General features: G+C 39.2%; 1 long non-coding RNA gene across 1 annotated transcript in view; it reads right to left on the reverse strand.

Annotated features, from left to right (window-relative positions):
• Positions 1-10,893, reverse strand: part of LOC117810055 — a 23,590-nt gene extending 12,697 nt beyond the window's left edge. Inside the window, exon 1 of the long non-coding RNA XR_004630679.1 lies at positions 10,836-10,893. This is a non-coding gene — a long non-coding RNA (uncharacterized LOC117810055). The remainder of the gene's footprint in view (positions 1-10,835) is intronic.
• Between the last annotated feature and the right edge of the window lie 4,547 nt (positions 10,894-15,440).

Raw genomic sequence — 15,440 nt, forward strand, 5'->3', positions numbered from 1 at the left:
GTTGCACATAAACAGTCTGCTGGAGAAATGTATTTCCACAGTGTCACATTTTTTCCATATTAACATAAAAATCACATGCTTACAGCAGTATTGTGTTATTGTCCCGTCTGTCTGTATTAGCCATCAGAAGCAGGTATAGAGCAGTTTTAGTTAAAGAAATGAAAATTCACTGTCCTCACTCTGTGCTCTGAAATGCATACCGGAGTTCAGGTACAGCTGATATAAAGCTACAGCCTCAAAATCTAAAGTGTCTACTTCTGAAGGTAGAACCCTTTAAGGAGCAAACGCTCTCCCTCCTGTGCTCTTCAAGGTGTTTCACTGTCAAGCCACAGTGGAGTCAAAGTAAAAGGACCAACTCGACCTGGCAAACTCAAACCACTCAACTCTACTGAAAGGAAGTTTGAGTTCTGTGTGTTGGAAACACTTATTTTATGGAGTTCTGCAGGTATTTTGGGTAATATACCTGGTGCTCCTTTGGGACCAAAAGAGCCTGGATACTTCGACACTGGGTAGGGTTAAGGAATTTATATACACATAATAAGCAGGCTACATAAATTTGTTTACGTCTCTAAATGTTCCACTAACACTTGTGCTAATCCTAAAGGAGTTAAAGTTCATCAAAAAATACGCTAATTTCCATGTATGTTTCAATAAGACAGTATCAGGAATACATCATAAACTGGAGACAATAAGCATTTTAAACAAAATGAAAAACAAATATGAACATTAACAGGCCATAAATGGTGTCTTACTCTCAACCAATCTTAACCAAATTGCTGCAGTTATTACTCAAATCCTGCAGGCATACAGGAATAATATCCACAAATTATCCTGCTAACAACTTAGCACTGTCTGACACCCGGGCATGAACCAATCAGGAAAAAAAAATAGCTCTCTCTTTGGTATTAATCAGCAAACAGGCAACAGTTTTGCATGTGCAAGAAGTATTAAGGGTTGTTAGTTCATATGAAAGCTGTTATCGAAAGCTGAGTCAAGTCAAGCTGAGCATGTGGGAAAACGAAAAGTAAAAAGCCAAACTTAATGACACAGTGTTATGTGAATTATTGCTACATGTTGTGGTGATGATGCTTTCATTTTGATAAATGGTGGTAAATTTGGTAAGATAGAAAAGCTGTGGAAAAGGGGGGATGGTAAGCTTTTATCTGTGGCTGTGGCTATTTCCTGAAGTAGTTGCTGCATAAAAAAGACATGTCTTTTAATGTATTAACAACACAAATCAACTCTCTATGGCCAAAGAAGGGTTTGTGAGGAGGTAAGGGGTTTCTTCACAGCAATGGAAGACATCGTCCATGATGTGTTCCTTTGGTCCCTGTTAACACTCTCGCAGCAGCGTTTTAGATGAGCTGAAGTCTGGCTGTATGAATGCATTGAGCAGTTTTCCAGAGTCAGATTGAGAAATGAAGCGCCTCAGTTTAAAAATGATCTTTAGATGGTAGAAGGCTGCCTCTGAAGTAGCTAAATTTGCATCGATTAAGACACCAAGGTTCCTGACATGCTCACCATGCTGAAGAGGAAATGGATATGAGCTCCTGTCTATGTGGGCCTACGATCAAAATTTCCGTTTTATCTGTGTTAAGTTGTTAAACAAATCTGGGACATCCATTTGCTTATTTCATCAGTGCACTTGAACAGGTGATTTACAGGATGAAGGTTGTTAAGCTAAAGTGAGACAAGCAATTGATCGCAGGTTGCAACCAACTTAAAAATACACCTCATTCTAGCATTCCGTTACGAGTCGACAAAAACACAAGAGTTCTTCTTTTCCGTTCATACAAGACTAATAAAAACAAACGTATTATCAGCCCGTGTTAAATCAAATTAAAAAAAAATTCTAATATAACTCTCTCCATCCAGTACTCTGGACCTTTAACTAACCTGTCGTTATCTGTGTCTCAGTAGGGACCGTGTGAAACGTCACCAAACCCCCAATATGACGTCAGGCAGCGATTGATCCCAGCAGAGAGGAAGCATCCTCGCTTGTGAAGTCAGGATTTTTTTTATTATTCAGCGGCCTTAGACTTTGGCCCGAGGCTGCTCAACTCTTTTACTGTTGCTCTGTCCATACCTCGTCACACGCTGTATTCATAAATAAAAAACACGGAGCAAAGCTTGATGTGATGCACCTTGGCTGTTATCACAATTCACTTCACGAACTTCAAAACTTTCCTGTTTCCTCTCTGTGGAGCAGAAGTCATGGGGAGCCTCCCACTCTGACTCCTTATCAAAGAGGAGACGTTCAGATCATGCAACACATTTGATGTTCATATTTGATCCTGAATTTTAAGCACATTTTGTGAAAATGTGTCATGTAAAAAGGATTCACGGCACCTGATGGTTTTGGCTGTTCGTATTTAACCTAAGATAAGTGAGAGGTGTGGTATCATTGGAGTGAGAGTGTGTTACTTTAATTGGACTGAAGCCTCTATGTGTCAAATATAAAGCGATACTGGGCAAACCTCCATCTTACCTCTGTACCCTTCTCTGTATCAGCTCTATTGGGTACAAGTTACAACCTTCCAATTTGTTACGCTTCACTGTACCCAGAGTTTTGACTGGTGTGGGGAAAGCTTCATTTGCCCATAATGCACCATTGGCATGAAATGATAATATTCAAAAAGAGCTTCATCTAGGCACACTACCATTATTTAACAGATTTAAAAGCATCATAAAGAATCTGTTGACGGAGAAATGTGTTTGTCTTGAAAGCCTGATGTGAATTTGAACACCTATTTTAAATTGTTGTGATTTCCCCATGTCCTATCTTTTGTTTTATTTTTGAGATACATTTTTAAGGCCTTTGGCTTTTATTAAGTAGGACAGCTGAGACAGACCGGAGATGAGGAGAGAGAGAGAGAGAGAGAGCGAGGGATGACACGCAGCAAATCCTGTCACGACCTGGAATAGACCCTGTGACCAGTGCAACAAGGACCGCAGCCTCCGTACAAGATGTGCCTTTTCCACCAGCGAGTCAAACCTGCACCCAGAATTATGCTGTTTTCAATGTGCCTGTGATGCTGCATGGCTTCTACCTCGGCCAGGTTGCTCTGGTAAAGGAGATTTTTCTTTCCCAGCAGGACAATTTGGTTAAATAAGCGGATCATCAAAATAAAAATGTGGCATTATCAAAAGGAAACTGGTGCAAGACCACGATACACACTGCATACTCATTTGAATGCAGCACATAGACTGCATTCATCTTAAACAAGATTGTCTGATTTTCTACAAAAACATATGTCATCAAAATAATTAACAGATGGTATAATTTTTCATATAGGTGCATGACAATCGAACAAACAAGCCGCAAGGAAAAGAAGACAAGCCTGAACATGACTCCATGTGACAAACACCTGTTGAAGACCATATTGCAAAGAAACTGTGATCATTAAAGTGTTGGCATTGAGTACATGCTGGCTTCTTTTTGTCTTTTACTCTTAAACATTAACTGTGCTTAGTTTTGACAACGAAACCTCCCCTAATTAAATGTAAATGTAAATTAAACTCAAACCAAGTGGTCTTGTGTCAAACTTTTAACTAGACCTTAACATTAATGTGAGGACATAATAATTTTGAGAAGCAAACAGACAGTTCTTGTATTGGAGCAGAACATCAGATACCGTCTCTGGATGGTTATTGAGGAGCAGACACCATTGCTTAGATGATATCCTGACCACATTCCATAGAGTAGACAATGTGGTTGTTTTTTAAGATGACACTAGTTTCTAACTGGGCTCAGAGTACATATTTTTAGATATCAGTCACATGTTAGTAAATTCAAAAACTACAGAATTTGCACCAGTGAGTTATTCTCTGCATTTCTGATGGCATTATTCTAATATTTGTAATTCATTTGGAGAGGATAGGACAGGGGATAGAGCAGGAAACTGGGAGAGAGATAGGGGAATGATGCGCAGGGAAGGAGACGCATGCAGGTATGAATGGAACCAAGGCCACACACTTGAGGACTAAAGCCTCTGTCGATATTATTCTAATTATTTGTAAGGAACTGCACATTGCATTCATTTTCTTTGCACTAAATGGCCATAGGTATGTCTGCAGATCCCAAAAAATAAAGCACGACGATTGTATAAAGTTCAGGCCGATAAATACTGTTAGCCAAATAATAAAAATTTGGAGCCCATGTGGTATATGCAAGACTTGTGCAACAAACTCAAAGGATGATGTAAAAAGCATGAGGCACACGGCTTCAGTGCAGAAAAATTAATATCCCTGCTGCAGATCAGCTGCTGCTGCACTTTGTTACTCATCATTATTCAGCTCTTTAATTGCTTTTAAAACTGTAATACAATAGCTTGTATAAAAGTGCGATCATGGCTCTGCTGCATCCATGATATCTCAAAAGAAAACATGCCTCCCCCGATGCTTCATATCTTTCTATTTCAAATGTTTCAGTTTCTATGATTCAACATTTGTTTTTTTTTTTCGTGGAGACCCCCCTCTCGTCTGAAATGAGGCTGCGGAGTGCTGAGCACGTCCTACTGAGCGTCCTGATTTCAAGCTCTATTTATCAGCTTCTACAAGATTGGTGGTCATGTAGGAGGTCCTGCACTCGTGTTCAAAAAACATCTCTAATGCTACCCTGCTGCTGTAAGTGAATTTTCTAACTTTGATGTACTCAGGAGGAAGATTATTTACACAATCTATAAGTAACAGGAGGCAGTTTTGAAGTGGTGGTCTCAGAACTGATGCTGCTTTGCTCTTTGAGATGTTATCTCCTGTTGTGTTACACTACAACAAAGATGTAACTGCAGGTCACCTAAATAACTCAGGAGTTGTTGAGTATTAAGGCATCTTAATTTAAAATGAGAAGTCTGAAATGTAAGCTGAGGCCACTTCAGCCTTGGTTTTATCAAGTTCAATACTCTTTCTGCCAAGGACATTTTGTCTTTGAATTACAGTTCAGATGAGGTTGGAGCTTTGAGGAGATGCTACTTTGATCAGTTATTCTGACTTGGGTTAACTAACTTTAAATACCAACCTTGACTCAGGGTTTGACTGTTGAAGCATTGCAGATTTCTGATCGTATTTAAACTGATGCTAATTTCCAGCATGTTAGCATTCAAATCACCTCTGTGGCTAAGGTCCCGTTTGGACCATAGACTGTATAAAATCATGGACAGAACAACAGCTATCCCAAGTGAAGTCAAAACGTTTAGAGCTCCCCCTGGTGACCGGCTGCAGTCCAGGTGTTAAAGCAAACTTCCTCCATTATAACAGATGGAGAGTTGCTCAAACTAGAGAATGTGAAATACATGTCTAATAAAAACATTGCTTTCTGTCACAGCATGCTAGTTTATGTTCAAGTTTTAATTAGTCATTTGATGCTGAAAAGATGATTGATTGGCAGCTGTGGCCAGAAGCAGCTCCTGCAGGGTTCTTTACCTGGTCAACAGAGTAGAGGAGGAACGGAGAGAGGGAAAGTGATGGTTACAAACACCAGAGCCACTGGACTCTGTAACTATGAGTGTAACTAAGAGTCTGTTCTGCTGTGGACTGAACCAACCTGAGGGATCCCTGCTATTTCACTTTCCAGAGCTCCAAAATCCCATATGCAACAAGAATTCAAAAGACTTCTTCAAACATTCAAACTTTCTGTCTGAAATTCAACATGCCCTAAGTGACTGAAGTTAAAGTTAAAGAAGAGCAGTCTAAACCCTCCAGTTAGCAGGAAAATATCGAAACCGGATTACTGTCTAACAGCTTTCTTTTAGCCCAATCACTCCATATTATTTTATAATGGTCAGAAGGTACTGTACTGTGTTTGAGATGTACATTGCAATTACTGCGCTGGAGAGACAACAGACATTCATCTTCAAGTAAGCACAACACACAGGATGTAACAACTTAAGTTAACAGGCCTAGCTGCAATGGCACTAAATATACTGTTCAGTGCTTTTCAATTAAAGCTAATTCCATTAGCTTTTGAAAACACTGAATCAACACATTCTAATGTTATTTGTCATGGTGAAACAGACTAGAGTTATTTTTTTTATATTCAACCCAGCTTCTCAGATACTCCCTGACAGGAAGTATTGTGTTTAAATCTCTTCTCATTGTGCTCACAGAGGGAGAGAGGGTTTATAGGATGACAGGATGGGCTGACATGTTGGTTCATGCTGCAGTAGTCCTTCCTACCTGCCTGCATGGACTCTGCATGGAACACAATCCCACCGCAGGGCTCCGATAGCTCCACAGATCAATACTGCATGAGAGGGATGAAATAAATAATCTTTCTTACTGGGTTACTGCTGTGACGGTATTTTGCTTACATGAGTAAAAATTAAGTCTCCCAGGCTGCTGGTGAGAGAGATGTAAAAACACATGAGGCAGCAGAGTATGAGTCAACTCTAGAAGGGCTGTTTCACATCTCATAAAAATCCAGGGGAAATATATTGACAGAAATGAGAGGGAGGCTGAGTAAGAAGTGTGCGAGCTGGTGATATATATGTTCAACTCTTTTTATGTGACTCAGCAAACCTGCTTCATTCAGTAAAAGGACAGTGTTTTATTTTGTAATCAGCTCATGAAAGGACAGAAGGTGTTTCTATCAAAGGCAGAAAACAGCTCAAATTGTTGAGTAGGTCAGTAATGCACATAATAAAACACAAAGCTGAAGTGTGTACGTTTGCAAAGGGGGTCTGGTGTAATATGTTTGAGGGAAAGTGTAATATAATCCAAGGAAAACCAACATGGGGACTTTACATTAACATTTGTTAAGGGCACAGTCTATAAAAACGCTGCCCCATTAAATGAAAAACTGAAATATGAGTCCTTCCTTTTCCTATTTTTAACAGCCTCCTTACTGTTGTTTGAATAGCTGTGTTGGTTTGTTTTGGCTCAGCACTCCTGCAAAAAGGAAATCGACTGTTGAAGCAAAATCAACAGCCTCACTAAGTTCCAGAAATACTTTAAAATCCCACTTTGAGTCGATCCTGTGCCAGTTTATGTCAGGACAGATCAATAGACAGGTTCAGAGATCTGCAGCGAAAGTTCTGTCAGGATAAGTTCTGAATTGTTTGTGGCTGCTACTTAGAGAGGAAGACAACTTTACGCTTGTACTGGATGTACAAATCAATAGGCAGCATTCATTCATTTGTAATTGCAGGGTAAAATTTCTCAAAGAAGTAGTTGTTTTGGGTTTATGAGTCGACCAACAAGGGATTAGTTGTTGCAAATATCATTCGTTTTCTGACTTTTGTCCTGACTGAAGTGTTGTGTCGTGCCAACAAGGTTGACGTCAGCAAAGCTCAGCCTAAAGCCTAATTACTGCTTCATTTCTCAGTCTGCAAAACAACGACCAACTATGCTTGTGATCAGGCTCCCTTGACTCAGCAGCCTTTGTTGTAGCATTGTAATCTTAGTTATACCTTAAACTCTCATCAAAGACGGGCTGCACGCACCCTGAAAATAACCAAAGGGGACAAACGTTCCTTCAGATTCTCGTTTCATGTTGAAACAAAGACCCAAACATGCTTTTATCTGAGTATTTAAATCTAAGGTGACATTGAAAACACGAGTCGTTGAGTTCAATGGCTGCATTTCTCACAGTAAGCGTATGTGTTGCACATGTTTTACTGCAGGGAAATGGTGCTCCTAGCTGTATATGTACACAACATTTTCAAAGTATCTCTCTGAAGAGATAACTTTGAAAATTATCTCAGCTCTGCACATAAATTCCCTCAACTGTTGTCAGCAGAGCATCCACTCCTCAGCCTCTTTCTTCGTATTAATTTACATGCATGTGGAGCGATGGGAAATGAAACAGTGAACCTTTGTTGAAAGAAGTGGTGGTGATGCTCTAATGAATGGCTCTCTCATCCCTAAGATGCAGTTTGCGACTGTGACTTGCAGCTTGTGGCTGACACATTGGGGGTGACACAATAAGACGAGGCTTGTGGAAAGACGGGAGAGCGGAGAACCCAGATAAAGCTGCTCCGCTGAGCTGCCGGCAGGGGGTCTTTGAGATGTCTCCACGAGAAGGGCGGAGGGAGGAATTTTGGGAGGCAGAGCTCAGAGTAAACAGTATCTGCTGAAAAACAACAACAGCAGCAACCGCCGCACTCCCTAATCAAGTGGCTGTATTGAAATGCAAAGCCTCGCTCCTTCAGTTCTTCACGAAAAACCCAGAGTGATTAAAAGTAAAATACATTCTATGCATCATTACTCTACCTAAATTACATGTTTAAACACCGGCTAGGATTTAACAACATCATATAATTAGGCATTATTAGTGTCATGGTGAAATATGGCAGGAGTCTAGTGAAGCTAGGCAGATTAATTACATGAAACAGCACTTCACACAAACAGCACAGGATTTGGGTCTTCTTCTCTCTTTCACTGCATGTTTTCTGTCTGCATGTTCTAATCCATCTATTGCTGCCGCCGTAAACCCCAAACACTGCACAGTGTTAAGCTGAGTAGAATTATAAAAGGGCAAACACTGTAAGGCGAAATAACAAGACAATGTCGAGTGAGATTCAGGTAATGTCATAATAAATACAGTAAAGTAAAACATCCACACTGCACCCCTAAGAAATTATTTCAGCGACAGCATCTATTTTTAAAGCTTCAGTTTGTGCATGGGATCAATTAACATGAGTTCAAATGTCCCGAAAGGCAGACTTTGTAAGTCTTTGATAGAACCAGATTACCTGGCTGTTCTCCTTGTTTTCAGTGCTTATTTCAAGCTAAGCAAACAGACTACCAGCTAAGGCTTTAATTTAAAGTTATTTCAGTATTTGTTCATCAAATATGTTGACACTGATGATCATCAACATGCTGACATCTATCCTGACAATGCCTACACTCTTCCTAAAATTGGTATGAAGAATTTATGAAGCTGGACAAGCACCTTTTCTTCCATGTCAAGAGTAGCCAGCTCTGCTGCATGAAAAAAGTTTCTCGGTTGTGGTTCATGGTCATAACCAAAGGAAAACTATCAATGAACACAGGGTGAATTAAATGCATAAGAAATCACCCCCAAATACTGATTTACATTTTAAACATAAGTAACAACTGCATGTTTTAAAGCACAAACTACAAACACAACAAACCAGTCATTCAGTCCAGCACAAAGCATGCTGGGAAGTAAGATAGGACAGGATATTACTTTTTTGAGCCCCAGAAGGGAAATTCAGTTGCAGCAGCACAAGACAATATGAGTTAGTAAGTAGCAGCAAATGAAAACAAGAATAAGAATAGATAAAGATAAATAGAATAATATTCAACCGGTAAGAGATTAAAAAAGAGACTATACAGCACAGTTAGGACATGATATGCAGTAAACAGCAAGTTAAAGACAAAGGTTAGGCTGTCACTACAACATCTGGAAGTTGTTGTTTTCTCTTCGGTATAAATGTTGATAACAGGTTTTGCACTTAGACGCACCCATACATATTTCACACCCAATTAAACACTATCATATCTTTTCATGCCCCTTACCCACAGAGCAAAGGACCTGGTAAGCAGTAAGCAGCAGTTGTTACTGTCTTTGATTGTTTTCACATTCAGTGCTATTGGCTGGTGCAAATGTAAATCAATGTCCACAACAAGTCTCTCCCTTGCTTCCTGTGATTACAGGAAACATGTAATCGTGCTGAATCAAGTGGAAATCATTTGAAGGGAACGTAAACCATGTAGGCATGAGGGCGGTATCATTCTTCCTATCTAACTCTTATCAAGACCGCCACCAAATACTTAACCAGACAGTCAACCACAGATTTACAAAAACACTAAAGGAGTTCTCTCCAACCAGCAAACCCATGCACAGACACTCATTAGATATACTGTGATATACCGATTCAGTTTGATGCTGTGTCCGGGTGGTTTTTACTCTATCTTCAGTGCTTTTAACCGAGTGGTGATATATGCAGTATTAGACCTATTTAACATTTAGGCTGATCTTTGCCTTTGAAGCTGTTATAGCACTCAAATCAGGTCAGATCTCCAGGCTCTGCTCACACAATTTCAAGTAAAACACCAACACAGTATCTAATGGAGACATAAATATTCTGCCACAAGTGCTGTGCAGCATGACTGTAAACAATGTATTGTGTCTGAAGTCTCAGCTCTGAGGTCTTATTTTACTTATTCACAGTCTTCTCGGTTCTTTACAGCCTGTCAAATCGCCACCAGACCCACTGAGAGGAGAAGCACCCTGCTGGGAAATTTTTTCTTGGGGCATGTGTTGTCCCTGATCACAGACATGACGCACACAGCCAGAGGAGGCAAAGCTATTCAGCCTACACCATAAATATGTCTCATTGGAAGGAATAACAACCACCTACATTTGGACATCAATAAGGAAGTGCTTTTTCATGCTCGGAGAAATACTGACTCCAAAACTCAAACATGTTTGATTTAGTGGGTTTAATCATGTATTGATCATGCATTTGCAGAGCTGAAGTGAGGTGTAACAAATAAAGTCTTGATCTGCTGTGCTGTGCTAATAGGGTTTGATTACAGCCCTTTAATATCTCCACTGGAAAACACAGATTTATGTCTCCTGCTGGTTTGTAGCCTCCACCCAGGCACAAACCAGAGTTACTGTGAAACAGGACTGAAGGTTATAGCGGTCATGAATTAATAAAACAGCCTGAGAGATACTGGAAAGTTTAGTTTCTGGATCTTTACACGGAAAGAAGGCAGGGAAGCAGAAACAGACAGAATACAAGTGAAGGTTCCTTTCTTTCAGTTTAGCTCTTTTCATACACTGCCATATAAAGTGGAGTGTGTTTTTGTAGAGCAGTGCAGTGTTTTTGTTTTCATTGTCATTGCCTTTTTTATTTTGTACTTACCCTTGTGTTTCCCACCTCAAGTGTCATCTCCTCTCTAATTAGACCCACCTGTGTCTCGTCACCCCTTGATTGACTGTGTATATATTCCCTGTGTCTTCCCTCTCATTTCCTGTTGTTGTGTGTTCCCTAGTGTCTCCCTGTTCCAGCATTCTTACTTGAGGGCTTCCTGTGTTTTTGTCCCTTCTCCCTTTGGATTGTTCTACCTGTACTGACATTGGACTGAACATTAAACTCTCATACACTAAATACTGTGCTCTTGTAAAGTTTAAGGTTAACATGCTAGCAAACAAAGGCCTATTTGGAAAGTGAGCTGATTTCAAGCAACTTTACATTAACTTTTCTGGCCATATAATAAATTCAAGTTGAAGTTTAGCTACACATTTTTCAGCCTCCATCAATGCCTACCAGAGTACTTTGTCTTTAAGCTGATAGATGCTCCTCCAAGCTAGTTGCTAACTTTATCAGTCTGCTGATTAGTGTTTGATATGTATCTAAGTCGGGTCATCAGTGCTATCTTCATCAATGTTCTCACTTCCCTCTAAACAAATAGAACATCTCGAACTATAACCCTGAGCTACAAAATATGACAATCTTGGTCCCCTCTTGTAGTGTAGTTGGGCAGACATATTTAACAATAATTCAAATGCAATGTCTGGTTATACAGATGAAAATTAAGCAGTCGTATTAGCATTAACAGATAAGCAACATCCTGAGGTATTTTTTGATATAGCTTTCTGACAGTCACTTAATGTTTTGTGCCTTTTTGACCTGCAATAACACAAGGTTCAAATAAGTACCACAGTATGCTACTTGATGTAACTGATGTATAAAATGTGAAATAAAAAGAATGCATGATTTAGAGAAGTCAACGATGACTTCTAAAGCTCCTGGGAGGAGTTTTTAGCCGGTCTTGAAATCAGACCGAAATTACTACGCATGACTATTTACAACAACCAAAAGCAAATGAGACCACCAGCAAGAAGATTGATGACTCTATATCGGTATTAAATTTTGATTCCTAAAACTGCTGGGGGGGGGTAGGTGTCAGATGAAGTGATGAACTGCAGGCCTTTAATATTTTCTAAAGGCAAGATTCTTAATGAGTGATACTTTTGACTGTTAACAAGAAGCAGCAGGAGCCTTTATGCTGAAAAACACTGTTTAGACATGTACACATCAAAAGAGATTAGAAGTACCACTTTCTCCACAGGGGGCGACAAAGTCAATGCAAAAAGGCCCTTAAATACTGGATTCAAACTGGCTCTCCTGGTGTTTCTTTATGACTCACTCATGGATGATACTAGAACACTCCATTAGAGCATTAAGTTACATGGAAGAGAGTGTCATAACAAGCCTCTCTTTTATATTTCACAGTCATGTAGCCCACTGTTCATGAAAAATGTTGGTTAATTTAACAAATGGATCATTGAGAGTGAAAATAATGAATCTTTAAAACCTAAGAGTACATTGATGCCACTTTGTTTTATAGATGGAGCTGGGTTGTTTCAAAGATAGGACCAACAAATTCTATGAGCCATACCCTGTCAAACTAACAGCGTCAATCATATTTAAGCATAAATAAACACAGAAAGCTGACCTTCATTGTTCCCTGCCATTTGATCCATCATAAGTAATGGCACAGAGGAAACCTTGTGTTTCAATTGCCATGCCTTACTAGTCTCATAAGAAAAATGTTCTTTGATCAGGCCTCTGTGTCGATTAGAGGTTAGATTTCAGCTCAAGGACTCCTCGGCTAGAGGATAAATACAGATGATTACAAGATATATCTCATCTCTGGTTACTGTGTACACTTTATAGAGGTTTAATGTTTCTCTTATCCTCTGATCTGTAGATTTTGATCTGTATTAATGCTGTCATTTCATGGTTCTAGACATCCCCCAGAGTATCCCAGGTTCTTTTGTTTCTGGTGGGTCTCAGTTTCATTGTAAATTGTAGGTTACACAGAGGCTTCACTCTAGCACACTTTGTTGGTATGAAACCAAAGAGAAAACAAATTTCTTAATATTTATTTGCAATTGACTGGTCTTAAGTTTGTAGATTTTTAAATAGCTAAGGATTTGCAATGAACTAATTCACATTTGGTGTGTGTTTGCACCAGCAGGATTTGACTTAAATTGCCTATGGTGCCGACGTCCAGCCAGTTTAACAGTGTGGCCAATTGATGTGTGCTTCATTGTTTTTGGACACATTTAAGCTATATGGCACAGATGAAAGAGATACTGTATATCAGGCTTAGGATAAACTGAGTAAGCCATTTGATTAGAACACTAAATAAATAATACATTACCAAATTGGAATTTATATTAGATCTACTTGTTGGGTGGTAGAATAGGGAATAGAGAGACAGGGTTTGAACTCCTCTCTCAAGCTCTTTCATTTCATTCTTGACTTTCTGGGAGTGTTTGAAAGTGTGCACCGACATCCATTTTTAAACAATATAACATATTCTCACTTCATTTTGGCTGTTTTTTCCTACTGCCCTCATAACAGCCAAATATATATTTAAATTCTAGGTCTGTGGAATAGCTACCCATGTTGTTTATCAAGCTGCTTATAACAACAGTAACTTTCAGCCTAAAAAAGAAAACACTGGGGTTTGTATTGCAAAGCCTCAGTAGATATTTGATCCTATCATGTGTGCAGGAAATACACACAGGCTCAGTCTCTGTAGAGTATCTACTCGACATGCATCGATTCTAAACCAGGTTCATATCTGACAGAGCACATGGCTCTCTTGCTGTGCTGAGGTTTCTTCAGGCTTGAGAGACACATGTGAACCCCCATGGTGAGCTGCATGCAGGCTGCATAAATATTTTGATACAAAGTGGGCTAAATTTTTAATGCTGCTAGTATTACTCCTTCAAAACAAGTTTACACTTTAAATGAAATGGACGGTTTCATGATTGAATCTCTGGTTTCAACATTTCATTAAGATGCAGATCGTGACGCGTACAAATTTGTAAATTGATCCTTCAGGAATGAAAGTCAAGATTTATTGCAGTCCCCAAGGTTGTTTGTATATAACAGGTGGACGATGTGCTTTTAAAATAGGAAACTCAGATTCATTCAGATATTTTCATAAATCCAACTCAAGTGTAAACTGAAAAGTGATCTTGAAGAACTATAAATGATTCATAAGTGTAAAACATTTACATACAAGTACATCATGTTGGCTCTCAGGACCTCAGTTCTTAAAGTCTGTGTGAACTTCTAGGAAGAGACAGATATAGCTTGTATTCAATCTGACATTTACATGAAAATACTTAAAGCTAGGGTTGTAGTCTCGGAAAACTAGCATGAATGTAGCATTTCCTCATTTATATTATATATTATTTATAGAGTACAAACAGTCTTACCTTTGAACTTGCAACAGTTGTCTTCTCAGCCTCAATCACTCTGCTGTCTTCTTATTCACCTGGCACCGCAGCAAACACTTTTTCTTCCCAGCATCATCCAGCCTCTGGGTTCATCATCTGGATCCGTAATCTGCAGATGGAAACACAAGCAGGATGGCTCAGCATGAGGACAGAAATGAGGCCTGCTTGTATCTCTTTTCTGATGAACCATAAACTTTGTTTTCCAGAGTTTGTAATCTGTTAGTGTTTACAAGAAATACTTACCAACTTAGCAAAGTGTACCTACATCCCACACAACAAATACTTCTCAGTATGCTCATGCTTTTTTTGCCCATCACACTTTGTGCTGAATACTTGGTTTGTTAAGTTCATTGGTCGTTTTAAACATGCAAGTGTTAGTTTTTGTTTGTGTTGTTGATGTAGGTGTTTTTTGTGCAGCTGACTGTTGATTTTCTGTTGATCTATAATTTGTCTTTGGTTCTGACTGTAACTGAGGAGACTGGTGTGTTTTATGTTCACTGCAGTGAGTGCTGACAATTGTGAGCCAACAGGCACTTACAAACTGCTATTTCAAGATAACTTACACTCTTGTTATACCTCACCTACAATGTATAACACACTAGGGCGATGATGGTGGGGCAAATAATAACCTGTGAGCAATTTCACTTGAAAAGACAGATTGTGGCTTAACAGCATTAGAGGAAAGTCAGGGATCACCAAAGTTGGAAGATGTTTCTACAAAATGAGTTTCTGGAGTTATTTCAGTCTGGATGTAAGAGGTAAACAAACCAACAATCAGACTCACATGTGACAACACTAGAATAACTAAAAAGACCTTTTTCGTAAGCTGCTAAAGACTGCTTGATTTCTGAGTGCTCTGTTGATATAGTGGATTGTTCCACAGTGTAATGCACAGAGGAAATGAAGAAGCTGCTGACAGCTGGAAGTAAATCTAATTATAGATGCTGCTGAAACAGCTCCAGATACTCATTAGGAAACGTAAGCATAATTTAAATTAGGAAAAAACATGTATTGACTCTATGTGGAGTTGACTGGCAGCAGCATTATAAAACTGTTTGTGTTTGAAAAGTTTGCTTATTGAAGTTTTTCCTGGAATAATAAAACTAAAAAGTTTGAAGTTCAGAATGAAGTGTTCGATAAAGGAGACTTTATGCTCCATAAACTTATTGGTTATTGTGTAGTTTGTGTCTCAGGTGAAGTTCAGAAG

Source organism: Notolabrus celidotus, chromosome 3, assembly GCF_009762535.1.
Source record: "Notolabrus celidotus isolate fNotCel1 chromosome 3, fNotCel1.pri, whole genome shotgun sequence".
In the NCBI taxonomy this organism is placed as follows: domain Eukaryota; kingdom Metazoa; phylum Chordata; class Actinopteri; order Labriformes; family Labridae; genus Notolabrus; species Notolabrus celidotus.